Source organism: Carettochelys insculpta, chromosome 22 (genome assembly GCF_033958435.1).
Source record: "Carettochelys insculpta isolate YL-2023 chromosome 22, ASM3395843v1, whole genome shotgun sequence".
Lineage (NCBI taxonomy): Eukaryota > Metazoa > Chordata > Testudines > Carettochelyidae > Carettochelys > Carettochelys insculpta.
In genome coordinates, this window is record NC_134158.1 from 4,641,636 (window position 1) to 4,661,312 (window position 19,677).

The 19,677-nt window shown below is 57.5% G+C and overlaps 2 long non-coding RNA genes and 1 other non-coding gene across 3 annotated transcripts; 2 read left to right on the plus strand and 1 right to left on the minus strand.

The window, feature by feature from the left end:
- Positions 1-708: 708 nt before the first annotated feature.
- Positions 709-9,326, minus strand: LOC142025005 (uncharacterized). The gene is made up of 3 exons (XR_012648569.1): positions 9,200-9,326; positions 3,487-4,014; positions 709-1,207 (listed from the first exon to the last, which is right to left on the minus strand). It is a non-coding gene; the product is annotated as an uncharacterized LOC142025005 (long non-coding RNA).
- A 1,344-nt stretch (positions 9,327-10,670) lies between these two features.
- Positions 10,671-13,044, plus strand: LOC142025009 (uncharacterized). The gene is made up of 3 exons (XR_012648573.1): positions 10,671-10,712; positions 11,937-12,110; positions 12,814-13,044. It is a non-coding gene; the product is annotated as an uncharacterized LOC142025009 (long non-coding RNA).
- A 3,167-nt stretch (positions 13,045-16,211) lies between these two features.
- Positions 16,212-16,402, plus strand: LOC142025374 (U2 spliceosomal RNA). The gene has a single exon (XR_012648645.1). It is a non-coding gene; the product is annotated as a U2 spliceosomal RNA (small nuclear RNA).
- The last annotated feature ends 3,275 nt before the right edge of the window (positions 16,403-19,677 follow it).

Here is a 19,677-nt window from a genome sequence, read left to right on the forward strand (position 1 = left end):
CTGCAGGAGGGGCCCTGAGAGGCAGATGTGGGGCTGAGCAGGGGCAGAACTAACAGACAGGCTGCTGCGGGGGCAGGACACAATTAATTAATGAGAGTCACCAGGGGGTGGGGTGGGGGGAGGAGCTCGATGCGATTTGTACCGATCTGTGTCCTGAGATCTCACTGGGGTCTGTCAGGTATTAACAGTAAATAGAGCAGGAAAGACAATTCTGATGTGTTTGGTCCTTTTTCATTTCCTGGCATCAGTTGCTGGGAGCAGAGTGGAGAGTTTGGTTCCCTGCTCACTGGGGTCTCCCCAGCCCCAACAGGGAACAGACCAGCACCTCCCTGTGCTGAGGTGGGACATTACTGGAGTGTAAAATGAACATGCATAATGTGATGGCAACCGCTCTTCTCTGCTTGTACCAAATCTTCCGCCAACTAGGCCAAGGGAGGCGTCTGGTGATTTGCTGAATCTCTTTACTCGGCTCAGATGTTGTATTATTGTTGTTACCCTTCTGCCAGAAGGAATTGGCAGCAGCCAGGGCCGGGTTCAACACCGAGGGGTTCCTTTCATCCACCTCACACAGAACCAGGTCAAGCCCCCAGCCAGTAGCCTGGGAACGTCACACACCCCTGGGGGCCTCGGAGAGGCAACGCTTCCCCCCTCGCAAGCACAAAGTCTGAGTGCAGAAACGGACTTTTAATAAAAGAGGCAGAAAAGTCAATTAGCATAAGCTTGGGAAAATCCCACACCCAGAGTTCATAACCAGTTCTCAAGTAACTGTCCCAGCTCAGATGCATTGAGCAGTGTCCTTGGCCTCTCAGGCTCTCCAGTCCAGTACTGTGACCAGCCAATCCACACACCCAACTTTCTCCGTACCCCCACTTCAAATGCCCCACTTATAACTTGGTCCAGTCCCTGTGGGCACTGACACCTCACGCTGATGCTTTCCCTCACGGAACCTGAGACAAGGCCACCTTTGCGCCAGTCCGGTGTTCTGCTTGCTCCTACCAGCCGTCCATGGGTCGTGCCTTCTGTCCATCCGCTGCTCCTCCTCCCGGCCACCCGCCGGTCGTGCCATCCACTGCTCCTACCGGCCACCTGCTGGTTGTGCCATCCACTGCTTCTCCTCCCAGCTGCCCGCTGGTCACACCGCCTACCAGTCATGCCATCCACTGCTCCTCCCAGCCTTCAGCAGCATTGAGTTCCTGCTGGCACATTCCTTACAAAAATATTTCAGAGTAACACATCCACGCTGCAGGGAAAATAAGCAAAACTTATTCCCAAATAGTGTCTCCACACACAATAGAGCCTCCTGTGGATTCGAGTCCCTGAAAGCACGGCTTCCCGGGGCTCTAATCTGAACTACCACGTCTACACAGCAAAGTTATTTCAGAATAAATATTCCATAGTAGCTCATTTTGAAATAGGCCGTCCTCCTGTTTACACAGCCCCTAGTTTGGAATGGGCCCTGTTCTTCATGGAATGAGGTTGACCAAATTTGAAATAAGCCCTTTGCTATTTCGAAATAATTTTGCAATAGTGGTTTTGCTGTGTAGACACTCGCAAAGTTACTTGGGAATAGTGGCCGTTATGCCACAATAACTTTGCTGTGTAGACACACCCCCACTGACTGCAAACCTGGCCACCATGTTAAAGGGACACTGCCAATTTGAACGACAACAGGCTGGATTCTCATTCTCACCCAGGTCCCTTTATTTACACCACTCTGGCATTGCCATACCTTACTGCCCGTCTGCAGCACTGAGCTCTGATCAGCCCTGTGTGTGGTCCCCACTTCCCAGGCTCGGTCTACGCTGGGAGTTAAGTCAATGGCAGATACACAGTTCTAGCTACTGCAGTTGCGGAGCTAGACTCGACCTCTCTGCAGTTGACTTACCTGGCCGGCTACACAGAGGGAAGTGGATGGAAGAAACTCTCCGTCGATCTCCCTCACTCCTCGCGATATGGAGGAGTTCAGGGGTCGACTGTCAGCTCCAGAGAGTTTGATTTCGTGCGTCTTTACCATGTGCGCAGAATCGAACCCAGAAAATCAGCCCCAAACAGGTGACTCTTTCCCTGGTATTAGGGTGACTGTATCTCCCTATCCCAAACACAGGACAGGGAGATATGGGGGTGGGGGTGGCTCCTCCTGGCTCCACTGAGGTGTGGGGAGCTGGGAACCTGGCAGCAGCCATGGGTGAGCTCCCAGTCAGCCAGCAGGGGGGTGTGTGGGAATACAGGGCAATTAGCCCCTTTTAAAAGATAAGCTGGGATGCCTTTCTGGCCCCCAAAATATGGGGCTGTTCCACCCGATATGGGACGGATGGGCGCCTGACATAGTATAGACAAGGCTCCGTCACCAATCAGTGACGAATCTTCCAATCTGCTTTCCTAGTACCGACCCCCTTGTCCCACTCCCCTGGCAATCCCTCCCCCCATCCCTTACCCCTTACCCCACCCCCCGGGCACTCCCTCCCCTCCCGGGCACCTCTAGCACTTCCTCCCCTCCCTCCCGAACACCCCCCACACCCCAGCAGTCCTGCAGTTGCTGCTGTACTTCAAGGAGAGCTTTTACCGCGGAGAAGCCACATGTGTCAGAGACTCCCGGAAAGACCGGGGGTGGTGGGGTGGGGCTGGCGATTGACATGGAAAATGCCCACACCCCAGCTGGAAGCGCCCAGCCCAGAGCACTGAACGGGCAGGTGTCCTTCGGGGGAGGGGAAGGGAGACAAAGGGAAATAGCCGGATTTACGCAGAGACTCTCTCAGAGACAGGGATGTAAAATCACCTTTCATTAGCTCCCCAGTGAAACACGAGCTCACTGCTCAATGGGTGCAGAGGCAGCTGGGGGGCCCCTCCAACCTCGCCCGGCTGGAGCAGCCCCACTGCCATGGACAGGAGCTGCTGCAGCCCAGCTGGCGCTTCCTTGCCCGTGGCACTGCTGCAAGTGGGGGGCACCCCAGAGCAGACACAGGAGCCCCCATCAGCAGCGGCCTGGCTCAGGCGCTCCACAGGGCAGGGATGCTCCCGCTGGGCTGCAGCAGCCCCAGTCTGCCAGAGAGAAACCTTTCCAGCCACGTCCCCCCTCCCCCCCACTCCCAGGGCCACCACAGATGGGGGCTACTCTGGCCTGGCTGGAGCGCCCGGGCCTGCGGCAGGCAGGAGGCTGCTCCACCCCTACCTGTTACCCATAACCCTTTCAGGTGAGGCTTAGCAGGGCCACATGAACATCCCCACTCAGAGACCGCCTCACACAACACGCTGAGACAGACCCACATGTGACCGATGCGAATCGCTCCACTGAGAGGGCAGCGCTCAGGTGCCAGGAGGACACTGTGGGATAAACCTGAATAACCGCAGATGAAATCAGAACTGGATGCTGCGAAGAGTTCTTGGTAACAAAACCGCCACAACCATCCAAAGCAGCACGGAACTGGGCATCAGAACAACCCAAACAGCCGCAAATGGCCAAAGCCTGGTTCTCTAGGGGGCCCTCACCTGGCCTGGCATCCGGCGGACCCGTTCCTCAGCTTCCCCTCAGCGGCTGCACAGTCAATTCTGTTTAACTTTCCGCAGGCCCCGCGCCAGCAGTGGTCCTCCCTCTGCCAGGGTAGGAAAGGACCCCAAGGAAACACAAGCTCTTCACCCTTCCTGGGCCACTTCTCCTCCCAGCTCCTCCCCTGCGTTGCAGGGTTCACAGAAGTCACTCCAGGGCCGTTGGGTCACCTGCTTCCCAAGAGGCAGGGGGTGAAGATGGCGAAGAGCTGACGTCTTTTCTTGAGTGGGAAGTGCAGGAGCTGTGCCCACTGCGCTCCTCCCTTCCTGCCACACGCGGGGTCCTTTCCTGGAGCTCTCCATGGGAGGCCTCCGGAACAACAGGCCGTGGGCTCAACCCTCCATTGAGATGCGTAGGGCAGCTCCCCGGGCTCACAATCATTTTCTTAGGATCTGCAGATCCAGGCAGATGTTTCTGCGTCGCTTCTTCTGAGATCACAATTCCAGTCTGCTCTTCCCACGGACGCAAACCTGAAAAGAAATGAAAACACAAAACAAAACAGTCGGAGGTGGGGGTCTGCACCCTGCGGCTCTTTAAGGACGTTCTTTGTGGCTCCCACGCGATAATTGCAATGTTAAAAAAATTAAAAAAAAAACCCTCTTGATTATTTCCAGTAAATGGTGAACGTCTAAAAGCCTGAAAACGAGCAACTCATCTCTAAACAGCAAACAGTGTGTGAGCTCCAAACACTGGGTAACTCCCCCCAGCAACTGATCAATCCCACCTCAGAACAGAGACTTGCTCATTATCCACAATGGCTCCAAGCACTCTCTCTAGAGTGGCAGCAGCTGATTTACACCCCCCACCCCAACAGGTCTGGTGGGATGATGTTTTCCCCTGTGCATCACTTTACATTGATCAACACTGAATTTCATTTGCCATTTTGTGCCCCAGTCACCCAGTTTTGTGAGATGCTTTTGAAGCTCTAAACACCACATTGCAGGCTGCAAAGGGGTGCATGGAGCAATCACTTACCCCGTCTCATTTTCTCGCTAATATTCCCAACCCAAAGTCCCACGACAGAGACCAAACTGCTGCAGGAGCCGTTATTCTAGGCAGAGCTTTTCGAGGAGGTTCCTCGTCCCTTTCTCCACCCACCCACCCCTGCATCCCACCCTCTGCCCCAGCCCGCAGCCCCTCCCGCACACTGAACCCCTCAACGTTGCTGCTACCAGCCAGGCGGCTGCTAGCCAAGACTGCTCAGGAACAGCTGTAGAAGCCACTGCCCTGACTCCACTGCCCTTGGGGGGTGCGCTGCACAGGGGTCACCCTCTGCTCCCTGATGGACGTGAGGCCTCAAGGGAGCAAATCTTAATGCAAACCTCGGTTTGTCGTAAATAAAAACATTCAAAGGAGAAATTGTGCACAATTCTGGGCACCAAATTAAACAGGAAACACCACCTAGTTCACAGGCACTGCCAGGCCCTTCAGCCTGCGTGGGGTGGGTGGGTCTGTGGGTAAAAATAAGCCCAGCGCTGCCCTAAGGCTGGGATCGCCGGAACACCCTCCCCGCACTGCAGACCAGAGGGCGGGACTCAGTTTCCCAGGACACTGCGGTGTAGGAAGATCACAGCTCACCTCATCCAGGCACTCCCGGGCCGCAGCGCCCCTTGCAAGTCAGGTCCCAGCTCCACCTCCCCGTGTCTGTCCCGTAGCCAAAGGGGGACCCCGAACGCCCCATTCACACGCTCCTCTTTTCCCATTGCCAGTGCAAGAAAACGCGCGAAAAAGCCACGCGGCAGCTGACTCCCTGCAGGGGCGTGGCCATATTAGCATAGTGCTCCCGGATTGGACGAGGCCCCGAGAGCTCTCCTGCAGCCGCTGTTGAAATGAATGAACTTGACCGCGGGCCGGAGGTTGGCAATGACCCTGTGACATTAGCATACAGCGCGCCAAATCCCTTAAAGGGGCAGAGCCCGTAGCTCTGCCGGGCGCGGCAGGCGAACAGCGCAGTAAAGGACTCAGCCTACCCCACCAGTGTCCAGCCCCGGCCCCGGCCGCGCTCCGCTGCCGCCCGCAGGGCTGTGCCCGGTGTCGCTGTAGCTGGGGCGGTGCCACGGGCGGCAGCTCAGAGACAAGGGGGGCGGACGGAGGGACACGTCGTTTATTGGCCCGGCTTCTGCCGGGGGGAGACTTGCCGAGAGCGCCGCGTCCTGCGGCAAAGCGCCGGGACCTGCCCCGCTTGGCCCTGCCGCTCACAGCGGGTCCCGCGAAAGCCCCCCCCCCCCCCCCGCTGTGGGCTGGACACGGACGTGCGTGACCCGCAGTGACCGGGGAGCGGAGTCTCCGCTCTGCAGCCGGGCCGGGTGCGGGGGCGCCAGCGGCCTGTGGCTACCGGGACAGCCCCGGGCTTTAGCCCCCCGGGTGCCGGGTTCGTTCCCTCCTGCGGGTCCCAGCGGTCGCCGCTCGCCTGCTGCCCCCGGGCTGTGAGCTCCGACCCTGCGGGCCTGGGGCCCAGAGATCACACACAGATCTGCCCGGGCTGGGGCTGCGCCCCGCCCAGAGGGCCGGGCCGGGACCCTGGGACCTCCCGAGTCCCGTCCGGCTCTGTGAGCTGCTACGGGCAGCGGCTCTCCCCCGCCCCGAGGAGCTGAGACCGGAGCTGCACACACCCGGGAAGGGGGGGCAGGGTCTGCCGCTGGGTCTCGGTCCCGGTCCAAAGGCTGGACTCTGGGGCTGGGCCAGGCTGGGCGCTCACAGGGCTGGACTGACCCGCAGTGTTTGTACTGGGGCTCCCTGTTCCCTGCACCGGCCCCACGGGCTTCACCCCCCCCCGGGCAGAAACTCCCAGCGGTTGGGGACATGAGACGGGTGGGGGAGGGGCGGCTCATGGGTGGGGCAGAACGTGAGGCCGAGGTGAAGGGTTTGCTCAGCTCTGGGACAGGCTCTGGGGGAGGGAGGAAACAGCTCCCGCCTCCCCAGCCAGCCAGTGTCCCCTCCGCCCACCGTGGGCAGCGCCAGGTGCCCCAGAGGGAGTGAACCCAACAGGGAACCACCAAGTGAGCAGTGGGAGTGCTGGGAATGCAGCTCGGCAATATCGACCTCCTGTGGTCCTGCGAATTCTTTCGTCTGGCACCGGTCAGGGCCGAGGGTGCCGGACGGGGGAGGTTCATTTGCACATTGGGCAAATTGCATAAATTATTTCTAGATACAACTGCAGCCTGAACGTAGCCTGAGCCGCATCTGGGGAGCTGCACTGCCCCCTTCATCGTCCTACTGCAATGCTGGGGGCGGCCAGTAGGTGTCAGCATTACACAATACAGGACGACCCCCCCCCCGGCCAGCCCTTCGGCATTTAATACCCCCCCCCTCCAGGGGCTTGGGCGGAGCCCGCGCACACCCCCTCAGAGCGGAGGAATTCACCCCCCGGCAATAACCAACACCCCCCGCCAGTGCTGGACTCGGTCCGCGTTAAGCGTTGGATAGTAACAGGGAGGAAGCCCCGCCAGTCTCTACACTATCAAAACAAAACGCGGTCAAGTGGCACTTTAAAGACCCGCAAAATGGTTTATTAGGTGACGAGCTTTCGTGGGACAGACCCACTTCTCCCGCCCAGAGCCGGACCGGAGCAGAGTCAAGATTTAAGGCCCAGAGAACCGGACACAGAAATCAAGGCGCACAAATCAGAAACAAACGATCGAGGGGAGCAAATCAGAGAGCGGCGGGGCGGGGGGGGAAGGTCAAGAGTTGGACTGAGCCCAGTTCGCAGACGAGCCCCGAGAGTGACGCGGAAAGTTCCCATCACGATTTAACCCCCGTGTTAAGGTGCCGGATTTGAATACAAAACCCAGCTCGGCTGCGTCCCTCTCCAGAACGGGGCGATCATGTCTCTCCAGTAACACACGTACCGCGGGGGAGGGGGGGCTGGCGGGGGCCAGAAGCTCGGGCTGTGTCCCGCCCCCACCCCCGTACCGCGCATGCGCAGGGAGCGCGGCGGGAGCTGCTGCCCGGACTGACCCTGCCGGGGCTCTGGCGGCCGCTGCCCGCTCGGCGCGCACGTGACAAAGCGCTGCGGGGGGAGGGGGGGTCAGTGCCCCCTAGAGCCCCACGGGGGGACAGTCCCCAGGGGGTGAGCCCCGCCCCCCCGCGCGCTCAGAGGGCGGGACAGGGCTGTTGTCACCCGCGCCCGGCCCGGCCCTGCATCGGGTGTGTGCGGTGTCCTGCCCCTCCCCCCGCAGCGCCCCGCCCAGCCCCGCCCGTCGGTGTGACACTGTCACACCCGCTACACACCCGCCACGTGCACGTCACGTGTTCCCGTTGCATCCCCGGGGCGCCCAGCGCCGCCTCCCCCGGGCGGCACCGCACAGCACCAGGGCCGGGGGACGCGGCCACAACGGCGCTGCCGTCCCGCTGCCACCGCCGCCCTGCGCTGCACCTGGGCCGGGCTGGGCTGGGACCCAGCCGCTGCCTGCGGGGAGCGCTCCGGCACTGCCACGTGTCCTGAGCCCATGAGTGAGTGACCAGGGGGATGGGCTGCGCAGTAAGGGCCCTGCAGGGCTCAGCGTGTGGGGCTGTGAAATGGGTGTCTGGTTCAGAGGCTGGCTTTAGGATGGGGGGGAGGGGCAGTGCAGCGGGGTTGGGAGGGGCGGGGTGTCTATTTCCATATCCCAAAGGAGGGTGACATCTCATGGGTAGATTATTGCAGGAGCAGAGGGAGATCTCGCAGTTGAAGCAGGGGCAGGGCTGGGCACCAGGACTCCTGGGTTCTCTTCTCAGCTCTGGGAGGTGTAGCCAGACATGAACCCCCTGTTTGGCCTTTTCTTCCTCTTCCCCCCCCCCCACTGGGAGAGACAGAGAGAGAAATAAGCAGGGGAGGCAGGCGGCCTTTGATGTCCTGGGAACACAGGTGTGCTGTCTCACCCAGCCTCTCTGCCATACACAAAAACCAGACAGTGGATGGGCTAGCTAATGGCCGCCCTTCTGGCTGATCTCGGTAATTGACATGCCTTGCTCACTCACCTCCAAAGGTGCCCAATTGTCCACAATTCACAGGTGCAAATTGAGCCTTGCATATTTCCTGGGAAACCTGGGGTTCAAACACTCTCCTCCCAGTTGGCCACTTGAGACCAGGAAGAAGCCTACGTGCCACAAGGGGTATAAAGGGGCTTGGCAAACCACCCCCCCCTTTGAGTTTAAATCACCTACAGCTGCTGGCCAGGTCTGGAACTAACTCCCGAGACTGGGGATGCCTGGTTTGTATCTACTTCTTCCCGAGGGATTGACAGAATTTGGGTCACACTGGATCTAGGAGGCAGGGGTAAGAATTACACCTGTATTGCACTTCTTTCCTATAGGAATTAAGGGAAAGACTCTGGTTCCACCAGGCTTAAGAGGCAGGGGTGAAAATCACACCTGCAACTTGCCTTTCTTGGGTACACATTACTTGTATTAGTTTAAGCTAGCGAATTTGTCTAAAACTTTTCTTAAGTTAAATTGTGTTGTTTCCCCTTTAAAAACCGCGGGTACGAGCTGTTTTTGGGCTATAAACTGCTAAAACCATAAGCCTGTCACTCAGACCGCGGGAAGCCCTGACCTTATCTTTAAAACGCGTTTACCCCTTTGATCTATTACAACACTGCGATCCTCCGCTATCTTTTAGACAGAACTGTAGAAAATTTATCTTGCCTATCAAACCCCAGGGGGTCCTCGCCTTACCTGAACTGGCGACCTGCGGTCAGCAATGACCTTCTGCAAATAGTAGTAACCACGAGTAAAATCATTCTCCTGTCACTCACTCGGCGGCCATCTTGGTTTCATTCATAAAGTGAGCGGTCAGTTTAAAACCCCCTTTCACACGCGGCAGCCGCTTCTGTTGTAAAATCGCTGCCAGCGGTTTCCTATTAACTGTTAGAAAAGTTATAAACAAACATTCACAATTGTGGTACTTCGATCACTTGTCTGAGTTATATTGTTTCCATCTGTGTAGAAATACAAAGTAACTGTTAAGGCCTCTAATAAGTGTAATTTTCCTCTTGCTGCTGTGCCCGAACTAAGCGCAAACCAAAGAACCCCGCCTGCCCTGGCTGCTCAGCGCAGCTGCTGGGGCGGCATCGCCCCCCCCCCTTTGCCCCTCCAGACCTTTAGCTGGCACCGGGGCACCGGCTCACAGAGCCGCGAGAGACCCCGGTGTGTGCGAACCCCCCGCCCCGCGGGACCGTCTCTCCGCGCGCCCCGCCCCCCCGGCACGTGCCCGCAGCCGGCGCGTCCCAGCCCGGCCCCTCGGGCCCCGGGGGAGGTGAAGCGCCGCTTCCCGCCGCCGCGGCTGAGGAGCCGCTGGAGCACGTGACACCCCCCCCGCCCCCCCCCCCCAAGGCAGGAGAGTTTCGCGCCCAGGAGACGGGACAGAACCCCCCCCCCCCCCGCAGAGGGCGCCCGCGGCCGGACCACACCCCCCTCCCCCCGCTGGGCCCGAGCTGAGCCCCGGGGGGACCGAGCGCCCCCCCCATTACCCCGGGTCCGTGTCCCCCCCACGGGGTGAGCGACCCCCCCCAATAACTTGTCCCGTCCCTCCCCCGGCCCGGGACCCCGACACTCACCGCCGGGCGGGGCTGTACGAAACACCCCCGCGCAGCTCGGGCTTTGCCCCGCCCCCCGTACCGCGCATGCGCAGTGAGCGCGGCGGGAGCTGCTGCGCGGACTGACCCTGCCGGGCCTGTGGCGACCGCTGCCTGCTCGGCGCCCACGTGACAAAGCGCTGCGGGAGGGGGGGGGGTCAGAGCCCCCTAGAGCCCCACGGGGGGGACAGTCCCCAGGGGTGAGCCCCGCCCCCGCCGCGTGCGCGGCCCCGTCCGGGAGCCCCGCCCCCCAGCGTGCTCAGAGGGCGGGACAGGGCTGTTGTCACCCGCGTCCGGCCCGGCCCTGCAGCGGGTGTGTGCGGTGTCCTGCCCCCCGCCCCCGCCCCGCCCCGCTCCGCTCCGCCCGTCGGTGTGACACTGTCACACCCGGTAGACACCCGCCACGTGCACGTCACGTGTTCCCGGTGCAGCCCCGGGGCGCCCAGCGCCGCCTCCCACGGGCGGCACCGGACAGCACCAGGGCCGGGGGGCGCGGCCACAACGGCGCTGCCACCGCCGCCCTGCGCTGCACCTGGGCCGGGCCGGGCTGGGCTGGGACCCAGCCGCTGCCTGCGGGGAGCGCTCCGGCACTGCCACGTGTCCTGAGCCCATGAGTGAGTGACCAGGGGGCTGGGCTGCGCAGGAAGTGCCGTGCAGGGCTCAGTGTGTGGGGCTGTGAAATGGGTGTCTGGTTCAGAGGCTGGCTTTAGGATGGGGGGCGAGGGGCAGTGCAGCGGGGTTGGGAGGGGCGGGGTGTCTATTTCCATCTCCCAAAGGAGGGTGACATCTCATGGGTACATTATTGTAGGAGCAGAGGGAGATCTCGCAGTTGAAGCAGGGGCAGGGCTGGGCACCAGGACTCCTGGGTTCTCTTCTCAGCTCTGGGAGGGCAGTGGGGTCGAGTGGTTTGAGCTCTGGCCTGCTCTCCCTCACTTCCCTGTCGCTCTGCGCCTCGGTTTCCCTTGGTGAGTGAGGACAGGTTCCCAGCAACCCGGGGAGCTGGGCAGTCCGCATAATTCACCGAGAGGGGCTTCATGCCACTATCGTGAGCATACTCAAGATACACCAAGGAGCATGGGGGTTACTGCAGCCCATTGGGCTGCCCCACAGCTCCGACAAGCTGCCTCAGAGCAAGTGAGGGGGAGACTTCCCCTTGACCGGCCAACTTGTGTCAAAATGTCGCCTGCCTCAGCTCCCCGAGGCCTGTGACAGACGACAAGAGCTGCCTTCCCCAGCACAGGCACCCCATGGGCCGGGTTTGCCCCTACGGAACCCCTCAGGGTAAACTGAGGTACAGGGAGGGAGTCATGAGTAGCTTGAGCTGAGCTGGGGAAGCAGCGCTGTCTCCCACCTGCCCCTGCCTGCTCTCCAGCCCCGGCAGGCCCCTCATGCCCCGGCCGCCCCTTGCAAGGGAAGGGACACGACCCAACTGGATTTCTGGCCATGGAGCTCTGTGCTCCCACTGGAGATCCACCCAGTGGGACTCAGCCACTCATGTCCCTTTGAACACCCAGACCTGCTTCTTTGCCCTCTGGGGAAGGAGGGGGATTAAGGGGCTGGAGCACATGACCTATGAGGAGAAGCTGAGGGATTTGGGTTTATTTAGTTTCCTGAAGAGAAGACTGGGGAGCGATTTGATAGCAGCCTTCAACTACCCAAAGGGGATGCTCTGGGGGGGTTGATCCTGCTTTAGGCAGGGGGCTGGACTAGACGACCTCCTGAGGTCCCCTCCGGCCCTCGGATTCTGTGATTCTGATCTGTCTGCCTTTTCCAGATGGATTAGATCCTTTTCCAGTCGATTGATTCTCATCTGATTTTACCCGTTTTATCATCTTCAGCCCTCTCCTCCTGAGTAGAACACAGAGAATCCCTATTTATCGACCCTCCCGTAAGAGATGCCTGTGTCCAATCCACACGCTCCTCTGCGCCCGTCGGCTCCCCCCAGCCCTTCGCTTCAAAACTGCTCTGCGACATCTCAGTGTGAAGTGCCAGCAGCCTGGTTCCGTTTTGGGGTAGGTGGGGCCCATCCCCCCCGTACAGCCTCCCGCTTCTCCAAAAGTGTCCCCAGTTCCTAATGAATGTGAACCTCTCTGCCCGGCCCCATCCTCTCACCCCTGCGCTGAGACTCTGCAGTCCTCCCTGCTCACCTGGCCCTGCCCGTGGAAGTGGGAGCGTTTCAGAGAGCGCTGCCGTAGAGGGCCTGGATTACAATCGCTCCAGGATCGCTCCAGGTCTCTTCCAGTTCTGTGACCACCCCGGAGCGCTTGGGCGGCTGCCCAGGAAAGATTCAGGGCCACTCAGCTGGTTTGCAGAGCACCCAGCGCTGGCAGCCTGTGTTTCTATTGCAGGCGCACAGCCACACAGGCTTTGGTGCACATAGACGTTTTATTCTGCCCCTGGAGGGGAACAATGGTGAGGAGGGAGAGGTCAGTGGTTAGAGCGTTGGCCTGGTAAACCCAGGGCTGTGGGATTAACCCTTCAGAAGGGCCTTCAAGGGTCTGGGGCAGGATAGATTGAAAAAACCCCAAAACTATCAGGCCTGGTGATGGGTGCTAGTAGTATAAGGGATCTACCATCAATCTTTAGCCACGCCCCTTTTCCTTTTAGCCACGCCCCTTTCACCAGAAGCCCCACCCCAGCCCTTTTAGCTCCGCCCATCCCTTTCACCAGAAGTCCCACCCCCTTAACCCTTTTGCCCCTCCTTCCTGTCACCAGAAGTTCCTCCCCAACTCCTTTAGGCCCGCCCCCTGTCACCGGAAGACGTGCCCTTCGGGGGTAGGAGTACATCTGGGTCAAGTGAGACTGGAAGGAAAGGGTGTCATGCGACCCCTCGAAGGACTCGCCCCTCCACCAATCGGAGCACAGCGCTACCCCCAGAAAGAGGCCATCTTCTTCCAAGAGCGCGTGTTTCAGAAATGTGCAAATGCTGAGCGGAAAGATGGACACTTTCACCACCCCTGCCAGAGTTCGGACGTTGTTCATGTGCCGACGGGTCTCCGCCGCATGTGGAGAAAGCGCCGCATCCGCGGCAGCTGCGAGGGGGAGGCGGTAGCCGAGGGGAGCCCTTTGGCCTAACCCTTGTTGACGGATACACCGGAACCCGACCCCGAAACCCAACCGCTCTCGAGGCGGCCCGACAAGGTAGACGGCCTCTCTTTGTCCACCCCTCCGGAGGAAGGCGGCCGCAGGTTGAAGGAGTCAGACAAAGAGAACGGAAAAGAAGCCAAAGAGGTAAGAAACGAATGAGCGAGGTTGGGGGGTCGTGTAAAGGGATTTTGTAAAAACCTAAAAAGACCACAGGATCGTACATTATTTTCTTTCTGGGAATCTCTCCAGAGCTCGACAAGGTCTTCCCTGAGGACCCAGAGCCCCAGGACGACGATGTGTCAGAGAACGAAGATGAAACGGGCCCACCTTGGTTTTGCTCAACACCGATACAAACCACTGAAGATGATGCGAAGGACGATGGCTACGAGGAATTTAGAAGGAGGCTTGGTATGGAAGTGGCTGAGCCAGTCCCATGTCATCAGTGTAAAAAAGGTCTGCCTTCGATTGTACGCATTGTTGTTTATGCCACACCCGCTCACGACACTGTTCTAAAGCACTGCCTCCGGGAAAAGCTTTTTGAAGACTGTGAGGGCTGTGTCATAGGTGCACCAGGCCAAAGGCACCAGGACTTGGTGGCCCCTTAGAGACTAACACAGATTTTGGAGCATATGCTTCAAAATGTCTCTCGAAAAAATTCTGTCTGAATTGTTATGGGCCTGGAGCTTCAGGCACCTCAGTCCCCTCCTTAATAGGGCCCTGGGCACGTCCAGCGCCCTCTCACCTGCAGCAGCTCCAGCGCCGGCTGCTGACACGTCCCCTCCAGCTGTGTGTTGAGGGCGCCAGTCCGGGAAATCTTCTCCCCCAGCTGGGTGGCATTTTCCTCCCCCCTCGGCCCGATCTCCTGGGCCAGCTCTCCCAGTCGTGCCAGCAGGAGGCGCTCTTGTTCAGCCAGGAACTCCCACGCCACCAGCTGCCTCTCCACGGCCGTCTGCCGCCGGGGTGCGCAGAGGGGCCGGGCTGGCCACGGGGAGAGGGACGCAGGACGTGGGCTGTTCCGCGCTGCCCGGGGCTTTTCATTCACAACTCAGCCGGGCCTAGCCAGCTAGCAGCCCCGAAAGAAGGCAGCCCCAGCGACTCCTGTGAGGAGCAGCGAACAGGAGCAGCTCACAGGCAGCTCGCCTTTGGGAGGAGCCACATACCTGTTTTCACCTTTCTTGCATGGGGTTTCTCTTGTGCCCTCCAAGGCGGCACTAGAAACAAATAAGGGATCTCTGTCAAGGGAGAAATGGAGAGTGACACGGCTGGGGAGAGCTCTGGTGTTGTGACCTGCGTGGCATGTGCCGTGTTTGTCTTCCTCCCGAATGATAGAAGGGATTTTCTCTGGCCCAAGGGTAAGCTGGGAGCCATTTTAGAAGAGAAGGTGAAAGGACTTGAGGCACAAATCCCAACCCTCAGGTCCATCAGAGAAGGTGAAGACTTTCTGGACAGAAGGCAACAGATAATACTGCAGGTACAGCAGGCTGCCCAAAACAAGGAGGAGAACTGGAAGCGTGTTACCTCCAGGAGGAGGAGAAAACCAGTTCAAGCCTCTCCAATTGCCGTGGAGTTAAGTAGCTGCTTTCAGCCTCTCTCTGAAATCCCAGAGCAGCAGCTTGGGCCTTGCAGAGCTGAAATCACAGGGTTGTGCCTCAGGGCAATCCCCAGCAGTGTGATTGCTCAGGGAGGGACGATGGCAGTGGATGAGAGCAGGGGGTTGCTGCCGAGGTGTGTGGTTGACACCGGTTCTGCGGTCCGGTGGTCTGATGGTGTGAAGAAGTGGGTCTGTCCCACCAAAGCTCACCTAATACATTATTTTGCTAGTCTTTAAAGTGCATGATGGGGTCAAATTTAGCTACGACAGATGAGGAAAGGGATCTTGGAGTTATAGTGGATAGTTCTCTGAAGACATCCACGCAGTGTGCAGCAGCAGTTAGTAAGGCAAATAGGATGTTAGGAATTATTAAAAAAGGGATCGATAATAAGACAAAAGATATCCTACTTCCCCTATATAAAACTATGGTACGCCCACATCGTGAGCACTGCGTGCAGCTGTGGTCTCCTCACCTCAGAAAAGATATATTGGCATTAGAAAAGGTTCAGAAAAGGGCGACTAAGATGATTAGGGGCTTGGAACGGGTCCCATATGGGGAGAGGCTAGAGAGACTGGGACTTTTCAGTTTGGAAAAGAGGCGATTGAGGGGCGATACGATAGAGGTATATAAAATCATGAATGGTGTGGAGAAAGTGAATATAGAAAAATTATTTACCTTTTCCCATAATACAAGAACTAGGGGACACCAAATGAAATTGATGGGTAGTAGGTTCAAAACTAATAAAAGAAAATTTTTCTTCACACAGCGCACAGTCAACCTGTGGAACTCCTTGCCCGAGGAGGCTGTGAAGGCCAGGACTCTATTAGGGTTTAAAAAAGAGCTTGATAAAATTTTGCAGGTTAGGTCCATAAATGGCTATTAGCCAGGGATGAAGTATGGTGCCCTGGCCTTCAGAACAAAGGCAGGAGATGGATGGCAGGAGATAAATCACTTGATCATTGTCTTCTGTTCTCCTTCTCTGGGGCACCTGGCATTGGCCACCCTCGGCAGATGGGGTGCTGGGCTGGATGGACCTTTGGTCTGACCCAGTATGGCCATTCTTATGTTCTTATGCTACTTGACTACGTTTTGTTTTGGTTCTGCAGTCCATACAGGGTTAACAGCTCGATGGCGTCATCACGCTGCAGCGAGGGGACAGGCTTCATGCAGATTATGTGATCACTTAGGCAGCGAAACAACCACCACAGAGGCAGCTCGCAGGTCTGGTGGAATAACTCGTTTTAAAGCTGAATTATCTGGTGGGAGAGGTTTTGCTTTGACCAGCTACAAAGGAGCTGCAGGATGAAGAAAGTAGGTGTACTTGCCGATCTGTAAAAATCTTGTTGCAAGGCTCACGTGTTGCATTCGGGTGACTCGTCGTGACGTGTAAAAGTGTCCAGATGGGTGTGCTGCGTAAAATTTTCCCAAAATTGTATCGCTTCTCGGCCTTTTGGCTAAGATCAAGTGTAGTATCTGTTCTTATCAGTTTAATATCTGATACGTTCTCTATCTGAGGACTATATATTAAATGGATTTTTGGAACAGGGAGATGGAATAGGGGCTTGCTCCATCCACTCCACGCATCGACCTGGTATTGCAGTACTTCCAGGAACGGTGCACCTCCCTTCGGGGGGGAATACTCTTGGTAAAAAAGTAGAATTCAACTCTAAAGGTGTTGTCTTTCTGAACCAAAATCAGAGTTCTTTGTATGTAAACTTGTTGTAAGAATCACTTATGCTTTTATGTTCAGGTTGGGTTTTTACTTGCCCAAAACTTTGAAATTACCATAAAAATGATTATTATAAAAACTACTAAGAGAACACTGAAATACATATTTAGCATTTCTAAAAGCAGTTAAATGCATATTTAGTATCTCATTAGTAAGGGCATGGTTGGGGCACTTTGGAATTGGGGTACTGGTTTAGGTGGGGGTCTTTTCCAAAAGAACCCCGGCAACTTCGAAATCCCCTTATTCCTATCAGCAAATTAAAATAAGGGGATTTCCACATCTGGACCAGCTGCGCAGCGCGAGCCGCTGCAATTTCCAAGTGCTGCCCCCCACCCCGCCCCCCCGCATTCTAAAGAGAGTCTCATTAGCAATCTTCAAAATGGCTATTTGCATGGACATTTTGAAGTTTTGGGCTAGTGTAGACAAAGCCACTTTGTTTTATGTGACTCTTGATTTCTCCCCTTCCTACCGCTCTTCTGATGTGCCCACTTTGATCCCGATTTTTCTGATTAGTCAACCTTGATGATTAGTTTTGGTTGTCTGTGCCTTAAATATTGAGTCTTATGGTCTGAAGACGTGGGTCTATTCCAGAAAAGCTCACCCCTTAATAAATTATTTTGTTAGCCTTCAAAATGCTAAGAGACTGCCCTTTTTTTTTTTTTTTTTTTGCAGAGAAAAGAATCCAAGTGTTTGTGAGAGGCAGGTCTGCTCTAGGTCAGCAGGCCTCCAGGGCTGGTGAAAGCAGAGGGCTGCAACTCCCCTTCATTAGCACTCCCATGAGAAAAATTGTTCCAGTCCCCCTGGTCAGACCTGGTTTGGTTAACCAATAAGAACAGATTGAAAGTTTTTGATTGTGCAGGTTTAAGACTAAGAGGAGACGCAACTGAAGACAGTTGGCAGTTTTTCCATGGGCCGTTATTAAGGGCCTAAAAGCAAGCAAGCTGCACCCCTGTAGTCTAAAACTCTCTCAGTTCTGTGTAATGTTCACCTGTATCTGACATTGAATTCAGTGTGATGGTTTTGAAATTAACTTGCTGTTCAGTCTCAGTACTGATTGTAGCAGTGCTAATGAAAGCTCCTTGTTGTGTGAGTGAGAATGGATGCTGTATGTATGCGAGACTGTCACCAGCTGTTCCAGGAAGCGATCAGGACAGACCCTTAGCGCTGCAGATCATTACAAGGCGAGCAGTGGGCAACTCTAGAGAAGGAGAGAGGCAGTGAGAAACAGTCCTCAGTCAGCAGTAGCAGGCTGGGCCAATAGAAGACGAGCCTGTAGAGTGAGAGGGAAAAGGCGAGCAGTGGGCGCATTGCCACCTAGAAAGGCGAGCGCACTCTGGGATGAAGCGGGACTTTGCCCACGAGAGCTTATGCTCCAGAATGTTAGTCTCTGAGGTGCCCCAGGACTTGTTCTTACAGTGCACGGCAGGGCAGTCCCAAGGGGTTATTAACCCTGAGCAAAATGCAAGTCCCCTCTCTCATGCACTCTGCTCCTGCTTGTCCCCCTCCCTGCCCCCGCTACCCCTAGCTGTTGGTCACCCCTTGGAAACAAGGCTGGGATGTTGGCCCAGCTGGGTTGATGCTTCCTCTGTAAAACCCGGGCTCAGACTCAGCATTGCCGCTAACTTTTCCCAGGCACCTGTGAAATGAATTTGTTCCCTGCACCCCTCATGTGACAAGTCCCCTCCATATTAGTAGTCTGACAAAGCGTGGGGGGGAGGCCAAGGGGTTTGGCGTGTGGGCGGGGGGCTCAGGGCTGGTGCAGAGGGTTGGGGGTGAGGGTGCTGCCTGGGCATGCGGGCTCTGGGGTGGAGCCAGGTCTAAAGGGCTTGGGGTGCTGGCTGGCCCCGGGCTACAGCAGAGAGGACCCCCCCCAGCTCTCCCCCCAACACAGCCCCCAGGCTGAGGCAGGGGGAGGCGCCACATGGGGCTGGGCTGGGAGATCGGCATCCCTCCCCTGCCCTCAGTGGGTCTGGGACTGATGGGGGCTTCCCTGGGCCGGGGGGTTCCCCAGCTGCAGCAGGTCCCTGCCAGGCTGGGGCACCTTTCCCCTGACCGCGGCAGGCTCGGGCCAGTTGGGTCCCGCAGCGCCCTGCTTGCAGGGGACGTCGCCCCAGGTGACCTCCGAGAGCAGCGTTCACCCCCAGCGGGGCTAAGCGGCGCCACGTGTCCCCCACCCCCGGGAGCAGCCCCAGCTCCTCGCCCCCACCAGGAGGCCCGGCCCTGGCACAGCCGAGCTCCCCGCACAGCGGCCAACGCCCCATTAGCTCAGCGCCCCGGAAGGGGCTGGCTGGGGAGCCCCGTTACTCCTGGAACAGCAGCCGGGTGAGGCAGGGCACATCCCCTTCGCGTCCCTCTTCCTCAGGGTGTACGGGAGCTATTATTCCCCTCTGCTCATAGGCGTAAAGAGACTTTGAAGTAGGCAGGATCCTTTTGTAAAGGAGCCTCGTCTGGACGAACTGCGTACCCGGTGTGGGGGTGGGGCACCACCCGTGAGGTGCAGCATGGTCCAAGAATCAGAAGAGTGCATGAGGTAGTGGGTGCGACATTCCCCAACGTGGGGTCCATCTTTTCATTCCATGGTTGGCCAAGATGGAAGGGAAGTGGAACTTCAGCAATAGTTCAAAAGGTGGGTGGAAGCCAATGCTTCCACTTAGCCCAGTCCTGTATCGTGTTCGTCATCTCGTCACGTGTCCTCGTTACCCATATTCCGTGTTGGCTGGGTCGTGGTCGATGAGTGGAAAGGGAATGAGGGAGGAACGCACTGCGAAGGGAGGCAGAGAGGAAAAGAAAAAAAGAAAAGGGAGGCTAGGGAAAGGGTAAAGAGATGGCTTCTCTCTGTGTAGTAGGGCCCGTTAGATGAGTTCTGGGTAGTTGGGCAGTTATTTGTCCTGATATTGGCGGAGGCCTGTAATATGCTCTGTGTAGACGGCCTGGGACCATCTGATGGCATCTGACACCATTAGCTGTCGCGTGAGGCGGGCATAGTGGCGGCTGCTGCCGCAGGCCTCGAGGACCATTTTGTTCTGGGGGTCCCAGGCCCCCAGGGCACCCACCAGCAGGGCATGTACCTCCACTTTGTAGCCCTGTGTCCTTAGTGTATTTGCTAGCGGTGTGTATTTATCTAGCGTCTTTGCCCTTGCTTCCCGGAAGGCCACTGACAGGTTTTCGAAG